The sequence below is a fragment of the Chenopodium quinoa genome, unplaced genomic scaffold, assembly GCF_001683475.1.
Source record: "Chenopodium quinoa cultivar QQ74 unplaced genomic scaffold, ASM168347v1, whole genome shotgun sequence".
NCBI classification, from domain to species: Eukaryota; Viridiplantae; Streptophyta; class Magnoliopsida; order Caryophyllales; family Amaranthaceae; genus Chenopodium; species Chenopodium quinoa.
The window spans coordinates 1,261,073-1,276,180 of record NW_018742903.1 but is presented as its reverse complement, the minus strand read 5'-3'; positions in this window follow the sequence as shown (position 1 = coordinate 1,276,180).

Sequence of the window (15,108 nt, the reverse complement as noted above, 5' to 3'; positions counted from 1 at the left end):
TAAATTGGATTTATATGTAATGGCAATAGTTTATTTGATCCTGTGTGTGTGTGTATCCCTTAGTTTTGCTCGAGGACTAGCAAAAGTGTAGCTTGGGGGATTTTGACAAGCGCACATTAGGGCGCGCTTTAAGGCATATAAATGGGTGATTTTGGATGTATTTAGGCCCGTTTTGGTCGTTTATTGCCGTGTTACACTCGTTTCCTTCATATTACGTGCTTCATGGGTTTCGGTCTGTTTTTGGTGTGTTAACAGGTATAGTTGACCAAGTTATGTCGTGTCCCAAACCATTGGTGCGTAATCAGGCTATTATCGATCCTAGTCCACCAAGCTAAGGCTTTTCTGCGGTTCTCAAGGCCTTGAAAGGCAAGTTAAGTAGCAGGCAAGGCAGAACAGTTCACAAATATGACACCTGTTCACTATTTTGCTCACAACTTTCGGTATACAAATGATAATGGAGTGATTCTAATTGCATTGGAAAGTAGACTTGAAGAACTTTCCAACGATATATTGCACGCCTCAAACGGAGCTCTGGATAAGAAGTTGTGACTGTTTTAAGAAGACCAAAGTGCCTGCAACCTTCCTGCCTATGCTGCACGGCCGTGCCAAGCATTAGCACGGCCGTGCCAAGCCAATTTCCATGCCCGTTCCAGTGCCAGATTCAGCACGGTCGTGCCAGATTCAGCACGGCCGTGCCAGGCATTAGCACGGCCGTGCCAAATTCAGCACGGTCGTGCCATAATTGAAGATATTGCGGATCAGCTACTGCCATGCTTGCACGGCCGTGCCACTTCCAGCACGGCCGTGCCGGTGCACGAAGGGCAGCCTGCGATTTACTTTCCGATTTAAAACATATATATGTAGCTCGATTGTAAGGGTTAAGAGAGAGTTTTTAGAGATAGTTTTTGAGAGCCTTTGTAGAGAGTTATTGGAGAACGTTCTTAGTTTTAGATATTCATTAGTTTTCTTAGAGATTATTCTAGCGATTTTCTTGGATTGATTTGAAGCAAGATTTGCGAAGATTCTTTGTACTATTCATTGACGACGGATATCAAAGTTCTGAACTTTTCCATTGATTCGCATCAATACAATTGGTATTATTCATTCTTGTTTATTAATCAAGCTTTATTATTCCTTAATAAAAATTCATGTTTATATCTATTATGCTTTTGGAATTCATTATTGCTTTGATTATGAATATGTGTGAGTAGTCTCCTAGCTAGGGTTTCGGGATGAAACCCGGCCGAGGTAATCTATGTAATTGAGGATTGATTTTGATAAACGGATTGTGATTAAATTGATTATATGCGATTGCATGTTAATTCATTATAATAGGAGTAGCTAACCTAGAATCTTGAATTTGATTGCATGATATTCTTGATTTGAACAAGAGATTGTGAATTGAGTATTTCATTATTGAATGTGGTTTGATTATGTATCGAGTAATGTTAAGTGCATGAGAAATCCAAGCTTAGTATTGCCCGTTGTCTTCCTATCAAATGATATTGATCAGACTTATAGTCTTTCCATATCCCGTTTGTCTCTGTGATTCCTTGTTGCGTAGTTACCGATGGTTTGGTGAATTCCCGTTCTCCCTAGTGTCTTAGTTTATTGATTTATTCCATCTTATTAGTAGTATTTTAGAACACCATTTTCCATTGATTTCGAACTAGCTTAGGTTTAAGATTGATTTGCAATTACTCTCGTTCCTCGTGGACCGAACCTTTATTTGCCATTGTACTTGGTTATAGGGTGTTCGTATAAGTATTGTTTGATTGAGAGTTAGATTGTAGCGACCGATTTAACCCTCGTCATCTTCACAAAATACGCCCCATAGGTACCATCTGGGGTATCTTGGAGCAATCTTCATAAACTGTTATCTCTTCATAAACTGCTATCTATAGATACCGCCTAGGGTATCTTTGAGCAATCTTCAAAAATTGCATTCTATTTGATATCGTCTGGGTATCCTTGACTCATTTTCATAAACTGCTTCCTATAGATACCGCCAGGGGTATCTTTGAGCAATTATCTTTCAAAATGCATGGCCATCTGCTTTCTTTGCAACTTTTTAAACAACCACAGCCGGAACCTTCGTCTGTGGTATCTTTGAGTGATTTTCTACACAAACGCCTGACTGTTTGCTTTGTATTTCAGCTTTCAAAACACAAGCAACCAGAATCTTCCGCCTGTGGCATCTGCAAGCCACATTTTGAGATAACGGTCTTCTACAAACTTCTTCAACACTTCATGGTACCGTCTCTGCCCTTCGTAACTTTGAGTTTTTCCTGGTTGCATAGGTTAGAGAATAATGGACTCTCCCAACACATACACAACACGACCTAGGGCAGATGTCAACCGTTCACCGGGTACGACTGAGTCTAGGACTGGGGATGCCGTCTGGGGGTGTTTGGACCACCCTAATTCTGCTAGGAATCCGACCTTCTCTGTTCATGTGCAGGACAGAATGGCTCGGACAAGGAAAACGGCAGTTGACCCTGAGTACCAATCAGATGATTCAGCCGGAACTCCGGTTGAAAATTTACCTTTTGACCAACTGGGCGTACCTAGCACACCCAGAGATGAGATTTTAGAAGAGTTCGGGAGCCCAGGCAGTGAGGATACCGTCCAGCAATCCGACTCAAGCAAGACCATAATGACGCCAGATGCCCCTCAAGAGGATGAGGAGGCATATAACTGGCTATCTGCAAATAATCCAACAGAGGCGCACATGAGCGCCCGGGATGTTGTCACTTTAAATCCAACCCTCCCGGCATTCTTGGAGAAGCGCCCTGTAGGGGCCGGATAGGAGGTCGGCGCCCCGCCTACTAATGCAACTGTCGTCTGGGATGACGACTTGGAACATGCCGATAATTACTTCGACTACTGCAAGACGGCATTCAAAGCCGACCTCCGGTTCCCCCTCCACAGAACAATCAAAGCCATTCTAAAGGGTTACGACCTTGGCGTCTGGCAGCTCACACCCAACTCTTAGGTGAATATTTTGGGATATATTGCCGCCTGCGAGATGCATGACGTGACGCCTAGCTGGGAGGCGTTCGTGCACATGCACTACCTGAGCTGTGCCCCAGGCGGCTGGAATGCGTGGTACACACTGACCACGCATCCGGAATATATGATGACATTGGAGAAGCCCTCCAAATGGACAAGCTGGAAGAGCAAGTTTTATTTCATTTCTTCCCCATCTACGGCTACAAATCACCGGCTGCGCCGTTACAACAAGAACCCGGCTCTATTGGGAAAGAAGTGCGCCCTCCCAAGGGTACCGGCTGAGGCTTGGGATGCCATTATGGAGCCGGGACTGTTTAAGAAGACTACAATGCAACTGAATGATGGGACACAAATCATTGTCCCCAAATTCTGGGTCCCTTATCCGGACTGGTTCAGAGACGAGGCGTTCCTTTCCGCCTGCGGTCTTACCACCTTTTGGGACAAAGGTTTACTGCTTAACCGGCGATTTATGCCATCTGTATGGTGTTTGAATGCTCCTGACATTTTTTCTTTCTTTACTATTTTGCAGAGAAAGGGCTTGAGATGACTCCACCAGAGAAAACGCCGGCTAAGTCAGCCGCCGAAATAAGGAAGAAGCAGCTCGAGCAAAAACGGGCCCAACTTGCGGCCAGAGGCGGTGGGGTAAGCACCGGCTGATATTTAACCGTCTGTATGTCTTGCAAACAGTTTTGATTCTAACTTGTTTCTTTGCTTTCTTTTGCAAACGGGTAGCTAGATCGTTCCCCGCTCCCTAAGGCAGATGGTGAGGAGGCCGGGGGAGGAACTCCCTCAGCCGGCTTCACAGAGGCGGAGGGTCTCAAGCGGCCCCGCACCAACCTCAGCCGGTAGAATACCGGCTCCTGAAAGGCCCACAACCGCAGGCAAAAGTCTGCAAAGCCTGGGTTTAAGCTCAAAGTCGGCTGAGGCCGGATCTAAGGAGCCTGAGGTTCCTTCTGGCCGGGTGCTTGCTGTTGCATCCGGCTCAGATGTGGCTGGGGGTGGTCTCACCCCTCAGCCTAAAAACGAAGGTACGGATTTCCCTTTTGACCCCCCTAGCCACTTGGGCATGTTCGAGTCAAGTACCAAGCTTCTCAGTCGAGGGATTCTTCCAGAAGCCGGCTGAATATAGGAGCTGCTTATGCCCAACACTTAACAAATATCTCTCATGATGCAGATGCTCCTCGTTGGCCTGATATGCAAAATTACGCCAAGAGAATGTTGAGGACCCTCACCCGGTCCGAGAAGGACGCGGTACCGGGTGTCCACAAGGTCAACATTGACCGCATTACCTCACTGCTGGCTGAGTTAATATACCGGTTGGGGTATTTTTGGGCAATTTTGCTATTTGCTGGATGGGTCACTTTTGGGCAAGTTTGCTATTTGCCGGTTGTTATATAACTTAACTGACTTCTTTCCCGGCTGACGTTGCAGGTAATGTTGAGGGTTAAAGGGTTAAAAACCCTCTTGCGGAAGAAGCAAGAGGAGGTAAGGGATGCCCAAAGACGGGCAGCCGAATTACTTGATGTCTGTCAATATAACTCCCTAATGCTTGAAATACAAACTAAAGCCCGGGAGATGAAACATGAGGAACTCATCCGTTGACAAACTCAAGGATGACGTCATGGCCTTGGGGGAGGCTAATAAGGAGAATGCTAAGCTGAAAAACGAGGTCACCCAGCTGAAGGACGAGCTGGTTAAGACCAAAAAAAGAGCATCTGGACCAACTGTTGGCTAAACAGAACCGGCTAGTAACTGAGAATGAGCGTGATTGCGAAGCACGCATGAAGATGGCATGGTCCATGATCCACCCGAACACCGACTATGCCTTCTTTGACTTGAGGTACAAATATGCAACAGAGGTATTTGATGCTCAAGTACTCGGGCTTCAGCAGCCGGCGCCATTCGAGGAGTGGGCCGGCATAGGGGATCAGCAGGCAGAGGAATAGGTGCCGGGTGGGGCAAAAGAAGCCCAACCCCAGCAGACCTAATATTCCCTTAATGTCGGTCAGGGCCAGCAACCAAAACAACTCCAGCAGCAGCAGCAGCAGCAGCAGCAGCAGTAGCTCAATTTTTTAAACTCCTACTTTCATCTGGCCTGCGAGCCGTGTATTTTGTATCTCTTTTTCCGGACAGGGGTCTGGCTAACATTTTAACTTGAAATATATATACATACATATGTATATATACATATATATATATATATATATGTATATATATGTATATATATATTATACATATATGTATATATACATGCCGACTATGTCGATTTACTTTGTCACTTTGTTTCAATTTTCTACAATCTTTGCCTTGAATGAATTTTTTTGTTGCAATTTGAATTGATATATGCCGGATGCATTAGCCCTGTCTGCCCCTGGATGGTTGTTTGCTTAAATAGTTACCAACTTGAAGCAAGCAGCCGTCCATAAGCATCCAGATGAATATATAAGTGGTATGTGACCGTTTCAAAACAGAATTGAACCCAAGTTGAATCAGCCGGCTATGCCTGGCTAGATCAAACTTTGGATACGCGCTTAATCGGCTGGGGGATACCGCTTAGGTATCCGAAACTATGGCCGAACGTATGCATATTAAACCAATTTGGATTAATGATAACGATAGTGGAAATGGTAGCCGGTTGTATTGCATTTTGGCAAAAGCCGGCTAAATACCAAGATTTTATTCACCACCTGTATTGCGTTGGGGCAATAACTGGGTGTATCTTGATTTCAACAAGGTTTTGACCTTGTTTATGGAGGCTGGAGCCGGCTGTAGTGCGCTTTGGCAAAAGCCGGCCGAAGGTCAAGATTTATATCACCGCTTGTACTGCCTTGGGGCAATAACCAGGTTTATCTTGATAATGGAAATGGTAGCCGTCTGCATTGCTTTTTGGTAAAAGCCGGCTGAAGGTCAAGATTTATATCACCGCTTGTATTGCCTTGGGGCAATAACCGGGCGCATCTTGATTTCGATAGGTCATTCAAACGGCCATAGGTTATCTTTAACCTAACCGGTTAAAGCCGTTTGAGTCTATGACCTGTAGAACAATGTAGCACCCGGAAGGGAGATGTTCTCTTCGACGAATTCACCCAAATGGGCGTCGTCGGATGCCTGCTCATGGTTAGAGCAGGCGATTAAAATATGTTGACCTTTGGCCTTTTGAATAACTAAGTTAGGTACCTAGCCTTCTATTCATTTTGAGCAAACGGGTGCCCGGTTATGCATTGCACACGGGACTTTATACAGAAATAATTGAAATAAAGTAACTCTTTCATTAATATACTCTATTTACAAAATATTTACAAATCCTCAGAAGTAGTACTTTTTCAAGTTGTCTACATTCCAGGTTCTGGCTAGCTGCCTGCCGTCTAGTGTTTCCAGGCGGTAGGTGCCGCCTCTGACTTCTTCAAAAATTCGGTAGGGGCCCTCCCAATTTGGGGTTAGCTTCCCTTGCTCATTTGCCCTACCGGTTGCCTCCATCTTCCGTAGCACAAAGTCCCCCACTTTGAGGGGCCGTTTGTGTACTCTTTTGTTGTAGGCCCTCGTCATTCTCAGACAGTGTATCTCATGAAGCAAGGCGGCATTGCCCCTACGCTCCGGGAGTGAGTCCAATGCAAGACGCATGGCCTCTAATTAGCCTCTTCATCATAGAGCATGACTCGGAGTGTTGGCTCATAAAGTTCAATTGGAAGGACGGCTTAAGTGCCGTATGTCATGAGAAACGGGGTTTCACCGGTTGCCCCTTTTTCAGTTGTTCTGATGGCCCAAAGGACGTGAGGTAACTCATCCGCCCATAGACCGCCAGCTTTCTCAATCTTCTTTTTTATGCCGTTTGAGATGAGCTTGTTGAAGGCTTCAACTTAACCGTTTGCCTGGGGGCGACCAACGGATGCAAAACAACGTGAGATCCCCTGATCTCCCAACCAATTCTTGAGGGTAGGCGTTTTAAACTGAGGACCGTTGTCAAAAACCATAGACATAGGAACCTCGAACTGGGTGATGACGTTTCTCCAAATGAAGGAGATGACATCCTTTGTCTTAATTCCCTTGACCGCCTCTACCTCAACCCACTTGGCGAAGTAATCTACAACCACTAGAATGTATCTTCTTCCGCCTGATGCAGGCGTATAAGGACCTAAGATGTCCATGCCCCATTTTGCAAATGGAACTGGGCTGTAGATAGCCGTCAGATCTGTTGCCGGACGGTGTATGAGCCGGCCAAACCTCTTGCACTTGTCACATCTCTTCAAAAATTCCATGGCGTCTGCCTCAAGAAAGGGCTAAAAATATCCTTGTCGCCTAGCCCTCTTTGCTAGAGTTCTGCTGCCTATATGCGAAGCACAAAAGCCCGCTTGTAGCCGCTTCTTCAATGATGCCGCTTCGGAAGGGGCACCCGACAGAGTATCGTCTACTAAATAATCCCAGATGGGGTCCATCTAGAAGAGCTTCGAGCAAGGACTCCAATGGGATCATGTTCAATGCTTCTTTTTTCCATGACTTCCCAAAAGACTGACCTAGGTGTATCACATGTGGCAGATGAGGCCAGTTTGGACAAAGCATCCGCCTGATTGTTCTCTGACCGGGGCACCTGACTTAGATGAAATTCATCAAGTGTCCAAGCCTCCTCTTTGACCGCCTGCATGTACTTAATCATTGCCGGATGGGTGGCCTCATAGTCACCATTGAATTGGCTAACAATCAGTTGAGAATCTGAGCAGGCGTCAACTTTCCTTGCCCCTGCCGCCTTACACATGCGTATACCGGCTAGCAGGGCCTCATACTCAGCTTCATTGTTTGAAGCTTGAAACTTGAACCGTAGTGCATACTCGTATGTATCCCCTTCCGGAGATTTGCAAATTACGCCTGCACCACAGTCGTTCATAGTATAACTTCCGTCTACAAATAACTTCCAAACCTGATCAGTATTTTCCGGCTATGCCAGTCTGGTCATTTCGACAATGAAGTCGGCAAACGCCTGACCTTTCACTGCCCGCCTAGGTTCGAAGGTTATCTCCAGGCTTTGTATTTCAACGGCCCACTTGATCATTCTGTCGGATGACTCTATAGTAGTCATTGGACTCTTGAGTGGCTGGTCAGTATAAACAATCACCGGATGAGCCAAAAAATAGGGTTTCAACCGCTTGACTGCCCAAAATTTTCAATCATTGGTTACCGGAGCTCAGCATTTCTGAGAACATGGCTGATGAAATACACCAGGAGCTATTTGTCGTCTCTCTCAGTAAGGAGAACAACACTAAGGGAGTGATCTGAGATGGCTAGGTACATGTAGAGAACCTCCTGAGGCAGGGGGCTCAGTAGCCTTGGCAAAGAGTACAAGTGTTGCTTTAACCTCTGAAATGCCGCCTCAGCCTCTTCTCCCCATTCAAATCTAGACCTTTTCCTGATTGTTTGGAAGAAATAGAGGCACTTGTTGCCTGACCAGCTGAGGAATCTTCCTAACGCCTCCAGGTAACCTGTAATTTTCTTGGCTTCCCTGATAGTGCGGGGTAACTACATGTCAATTACCGCCTGTACCTTCTCCAGATTGGCCTCTATGCCTCGTTGATCAATCAGAAATCCGAGAAACTTCCCAGACTCAACTACAAAGACACACTTTTCGGGATTAAGCATGACCTTATGCCGCTTGAGGGTGGTGAAGGTTTCTCGGAGGTCGGTTAGGTGATCCGCCTGTAGCTTGGATTTGACTATCATGTCATCAATATACGCCTCTACGTTCCTTCCGATTTGATTTATGAAAACCGTGTTAATAATCCGTTGGAATGTAGCAGGTGCATTCTTCAACCCAAACAACATCACCGTGTAGCAATACAAACCCTGATCAGTGACGAAGGTCGTCTTTTCTTGATCTTTTTTCCATAGGGGTATCTGATGGAAGCCTGAGTAGGCGTCCATGAAACTCATCAAGGCATGGCCAGCTGTTGAGTCGACTAGGCTGTCGATCTTTAGAAGTGGATAGCTATCCTTCGGACATGCCTTGTTCAGATCTGTATAGTCTACACACATCCGCCAGGTACCATTCGGCTTCTTAACAAGAAAAACGTTGGCTACCCAATCCGGGTAGTAGCATTGTCGAATGAACCCAGCATCCAATAGTTTCTTGACCTCTACGGCTGTCGCCTGAGATCTCTCCTCGCCGTGATCCCTCTTCTTTTGCCTAACCGGCTTCTTTTTGGGATCCACGGCGAGTTTGTGGACAGCAAGATTCGGGCTTATGCCTGCATCTCTTCCACTTCAAAGGAAAAAATGTCTTTGAACTCTTTCAGCAGTAGGAGCAAGTTTGCTCCCAACTTTTCAAAAGCAACCGTCCCAACTTTGACATCAATGCTCTCACTTGTCGGCTGGGGTCGGAAGTCGTCCGACCTTTGCCCGGTCAGTGATTGCTATTGCTTCTCTTTCTTGGCGGCCACCAGATGGTCCGCCTTTCTCTTTTTGCAGGTCGCCTTGGGGACAGGCACAGCTTCATTGTCATCCTGGTCCATGGGCTCCTCGTTATGGCCGGCTGCAATCATCCTCTGGGTTGGATAGTTTCCGGATGTTATCCTTGGTACCCTGGATAGTAGAACCTCCGCCTGCGAAGCCCCCTTCTATGGTGAAGATGTGCTTTTCATCAGTATCAAAACTCACAGCTGGCTTCTTTGACGGTTGTCCATTGATGGGTTTGGGGTTACCCTTGGACTTCACCAGGTAGGACTTCAAAGCCCCCTCGTCAGCCAGACGGTCCAATAGCCGCCTGAGGCTATAGAAACTATTGGTGTCATGGCCAACGTCCTCATGGAAGTGACAGTACTTGCTCTTGTCACGGTTCTTGATAGAACTCTTCATAGCAGCTGGTTTTTCAAGAGTTAACCGGTCTTTGATCTCCATGAGGATGGAGGAGCAGTCCTTGTTGAACTCATACTTGGGGACATACGGTTCCAATTTTCTCGGTTTTTTCTGGGACGGCTGACCAGAGCGATCCGCCGCCCAGACTTCCTTTCTTTTCTTGCCCTCTTCTTTTTTTGGTCGGCTGGGCAGGCCGGCTGTCTTTCTTGTCGGACCTCCTTGGCTCCGACGAGTGCTTGATGGCACAGAGTTCCGTCGCCTGTATATAGGCTTTGGCTTCCATCAAAGCCTATTGGAGGGTAGCCGCCCTCTTGCGGACTAGGTCGAACTTAAAGGTCGACCCATCCTTCAGACCCTTGAAGAAGTTTGTATATGCAACTTCATCAGACAGCCCTTAAATCTGAAATTCTCATCAGATTGAACCGCCTGACATAGGACCGTAGTCCCTCCTTGTCTCCCTACTGAATAGCCCCTAGGTCGAGACTTGTCTTTTTGGTAGGGATGTTCATGGAGAAGTTGGACGCAAACAAGTATGCAAGCGTCTTGAAGCTGTTAATGCACCCGGCTGGCAGGTTGCCAAACCATCGTTGGGTTATGCCCTTCAAGGTAGCTGGGAAGCATCGGCACCAGGCGGCATCATCCAACCCCTGTAGGTACATGAGGTTGGTGTATGCCATTAGGTGGTCTTCTGGGTTGGTGGTACCGTCGTAGGTACCAACTAACACATTTTTAACCTTGGCCGGCTGTGCGGCCTCGGTAATTTCCCGAGAGAAAGCCGAAGGCTGTTCCCCAAGGTTGAGCAGCCAGAGCTGCCAGTCCATAGGCTGGACCTGATGTGCCGCCTGACCCCCAAAGGGGGACGGCTGCATGTATGGTGATCCATACGGCATGTATGGCTGTTGGGGCACATACGAAACCGGCTGGATGATATGAGGGTCAGTACGTGCAGACATGTCGCGTGACTGACTCCCTTGGTGCGTCTCCGAATGCTTCATTGAAGTATTGCGGAAACTGTCTAGGTAAGTCGACGTTGAGGCCAACCCAGACATTTGCTGACTTCTCTTCTCCTGGATGAACATCCGGGCGTCAAAGAAAGTCTTCTTTGACCCATCCGGTTTTACTTGCCAGATGGCCTTCTTTTGCCCTGATTCAGGGAAACGAAGTTTTGAGAGGTCGATCAGGGGCCCATCCGTCCCCTTGGGTTTGGGGTGAGGAGTAGGAACCTGGTCTTTGATTTGCTTCTTCACGGAGGGAGAAGGCTTCTTTGCCGACTGACCCTTGTTTGAGCCAGTTGACTTCTTGATTATGTCCTTTATTTCCCCCTTGAAACTCGTAATGAATTTCATGAGCTCGTCTCTGGTGACGGGGGTTGCGCCCTCCGCCGCCTGGGGTTACCTAGCATGCTTGCCGCCTAGGTTGTTGGGACCAACTTTGTCCTGGCCCCGTTCCCTTGTTTCTTTGGAACGGATGCGCCTTGTTTGAAGTGACCCGTCTGGGGCCACATAGGTGTCGACCTCATAGTTGTCACCACTATCATGGTCCGTATGGACCTCAGGTTCAGCCGTAGGTCGGCTGCCTTCTACAGACGATACAGTGTCGGATGCCATCTCAGAAGTACTCTCCCCACAGATGGCGCCAAATGTTTCGGGGTTTTTGGAGTCCCTCGGGAGAGTTACAATCCTAAGTATGCGCACTTGACTTCTGTACCTGCAAAAACCATGAAACTCCGGTTGGGTGGAGTTCCGCCTCCGATGATCAAGTTAGTATGATTCTGGATGGGTGAAAGTGCGGAAAGTAAATGGGTTTTTCTCCCTGATTCAGAGAGATTTCGCAATTAATATTGCTCGGTTTTTGTGTATGTATTTATGAATGTTTGTGTGTCTGTAATAAATGAGGAATTTCCTCTATTTATAGCAGATGAAGATTTTCTCCCCAATTAGGGTTACAATGCCATGTGTCAGCATCCGATTGGATCCCAATGGGCCTTTGCAGGGTTACCACGTGTCAGTACGGTATTGGGCCACGTGGCATAGGGGGGGGGGTTTTATCCCAAACATCTACATCATCATCCCCCCCTCCCCTGTTCGTTTTCTTTGCCTGCTCTGATTCGCTTCTTCAACATCCACCATCAACTGAAATCAACGGCTTCAAATGCTTCACCTTCAATCATCATCAAATCGCAGTCGTTGATTCGATTCAATGCATCTTAACTACCCAATTTCATTAATTTCGCTCTAGAGTATCTAATTCTTTGCCTGAATTGGGGCGTATATTGCCAATTGCGGGGCTGCAAATACTGAAATTGCAGGTTGAATTAGAGCTTCTTGCAGGCTGCTATTTGTTCGATTGGGCTGTCGGCTTCCATTGATGATGGTGCAGGGCTGCTAGTGGAGCGCGACTTCTTATGGTGATGCTACCAGTGGGAGTGTTAGTTCAGGCGGTGCTCGCTGCAGTGTTGCGGTGGGGGTTGAAGTGTGGGCAAAGCTTGGTGATGTTGGAGAGAGAAGGGGAGTTGTGGTGGTTCGATGATGTGCGTAATTGTTGCGCTGGTGGCAGTTGTGGCGATTTGATGTGATATCGGTGATGGTGTGAATGGTGGTGATGCAGGAGGTGCGACTGGCAGGGGTTAGTGAGGTGTGTGCGTGAGGAGCTAGGAGCAGGGGAGTGCTGGTGAGTGGTTAGTATTGTGTAGGTTAATAAATTAGTGTGGTGATGGATAAATTGGGACCCACTTAGCAGCAACATTGATAGAAACCGTTATCTGGTAGTGAAATATATAGTTAGGGAACTTGGGTGGTAGTTAAATAAAATAAAAAAATTAAACGGGTAGCAAATGTGACACGAGGTGCTTTCGCTGGTAGCAAATGTCAAATTTTCCTAAAATAATACATTGTTGTCATTGTATTATGATTAATGAAAATGATAAAAATTAGCAAATCTCTATACGTTAAAAATTATAAAATTACTAATTAAAGTAGCCTATTTTAAAAAAAAAAAAATTATGCATGCAAAACGAGCAATGTTTTTTTGGGGCCTTCTAATAATTATTGGGGTATTCTCAATACATTAGGGTATTGATATTTAATTTGGAAAACATTCAATTACTCACAAGAAATGTTGCATTTTTAATTAGGGTTAGTGTTTAGGGTTTATGGTTAATCAACTCTTTAATGAGTTGCTTTGGATTTAGGGTTTAGGGCTAATGCATCGCTTAAAAGTTTTATATAAAAAAAAAAACTATTTTTAAATTTAAAAAGTTTGAGTGTTGCTACCCCTTTTGGTTTTCCTCAACAAAATCTGGCGAGTGGGGCCCATTTTTATTTTTCCTTCCAAAACTAAAGCACAAAATGACGAATTTTCCCCAAATTTGCAAAACCCCCAATTTTTCTACAAATAAGAAGTAAAAAACAATGTATTCATAACCCTAAATTGGCCGATTACAATGAAAAACCACAATTTTCCCCCCAATTTTGCAAAACCCTCAATTTCTATTTCAACAAAGAACCCTAATTTTGTAATTATTCAACAAAATTTGGCGAGTTGAGCTCAAGTTTAGAAAGGAAAATTAAAAGTGGGCCCCACTCACCGGATTTTGTTGTCAAAAAACCAAAAGGGGTAGTGCCACTCAAACTTTTAAAATTTAGGGGTAGTTTTTTTTATAAAACTTTCAAGTGAATACTTGTTGACAAATGACCTGTTAGACGGGTAGTTCATGACAATTTTTCCTTTTCAATTAGGGTTTATGGTAAAAGTTAGTGTTTAGGGTTAATCAATTGTTTAATGAGTTAGTTAAGGTTTAAGGTTTAGGGTTTAGGGCTAATCAACTCTTTAATGAGGATTTTTGGAATATATTAAAGAATTTTAAGTTGCATAAGTAATAACATTTTATTTTACTACTAAAATAACTTCTCCTTCATTTTTTTTATTTTTTATTTTTTTTTCTTCTGTGTGGTACTTGCTTAATATTGACTCTTTGACTGTAAATTATGGAGTAATAATTTATTACAATACATTGGACCCTCATTAACATTTCTGATAATTTATTGTATGGCTCCATTTATTGGATAACTTTGCAATGCCAACACTCATTTTGTAGCCACTGTAGTATTTTAATCCAAACTGTTAACTTTTATTATGTGATCTACACCCTCCATTATATTGACTAGATTTTTTTGTTTTTTTTTTTTTTTGTAAATAGAAAATACTTTTCACTCTTGTATTTCTTCGTTCCTTTTTTACCATCCTCAAATTCAGAAATTATTCATATGTTACTTATGCTCTCAATTTCTTTAATCTATATACATACTAAAACATAGGACACTCAAACTACACTTTGACACGTGTTGCTCTATGCATGGTTTAAAATATTCCTACTCTACTTTCAACCCCCTAAATGTGTAAACTAAATCAAAGATTATATGATAAAATTATATAAATATTTACCAATTACCATGTTGTACCTACTCTCTTAGAGCACCCTTAACCATGAATGAAGTAAATTGTTTGAGTTACTATTTACATAAAATAATATAAAATATATCAGATGTGATGAATAGTGCGGTGAACATACAACAATGAACGGTTTGGAAAAGCAAACCATCTGTGGGAAATTGTTTGTCTGACAAAGCATTTGCTTTTGGTGATTTATTATTATACAAAACTCACGTGAATTTACAAGCATTTGCTTTTGGTGATTTATTATTATACAAAACTCACGTGAATTTACAAGCATTTGCTTTTGGTGAATTTACAAAAAAAAAAACAAAAAAAAAAAGAGAATTGGTGACATTGGTAGCGTGCAGAGCACACCACGTGTCACCATGCATACCGTTGGATCTGCAACAGTTATTAACATTACAATTTTTGTAACGTTAATAACTTTTAACATATTATTTTTACAAGAAATTACCAATGGTCATATTTTTTCATTCTCTATAAATAGACACCCATATTGATATAGTTTCGACAACCTAAAAAATTATCTCTTTTTGAAACCATATTCTTACAAAAAACAATTTGTATCTTAATTTAATTTCTTCCACAAAACTGGCCAAAAAAATACAAATTATGGAAGCAAATATTCTTAATTATGCTTTTAATAATCCAAAACCTCAAACAAAGCACAAATAAAAAAATCCACCCAATTATTCTATACTTCAAGAAAATTGGTTTCAAACTCCCCCTAATCACCCACAAAATTCTCCACAAGTAATCCCTCAAAGTTTCACTCTAAATGTTGAGGGAAATTGTCAAAAT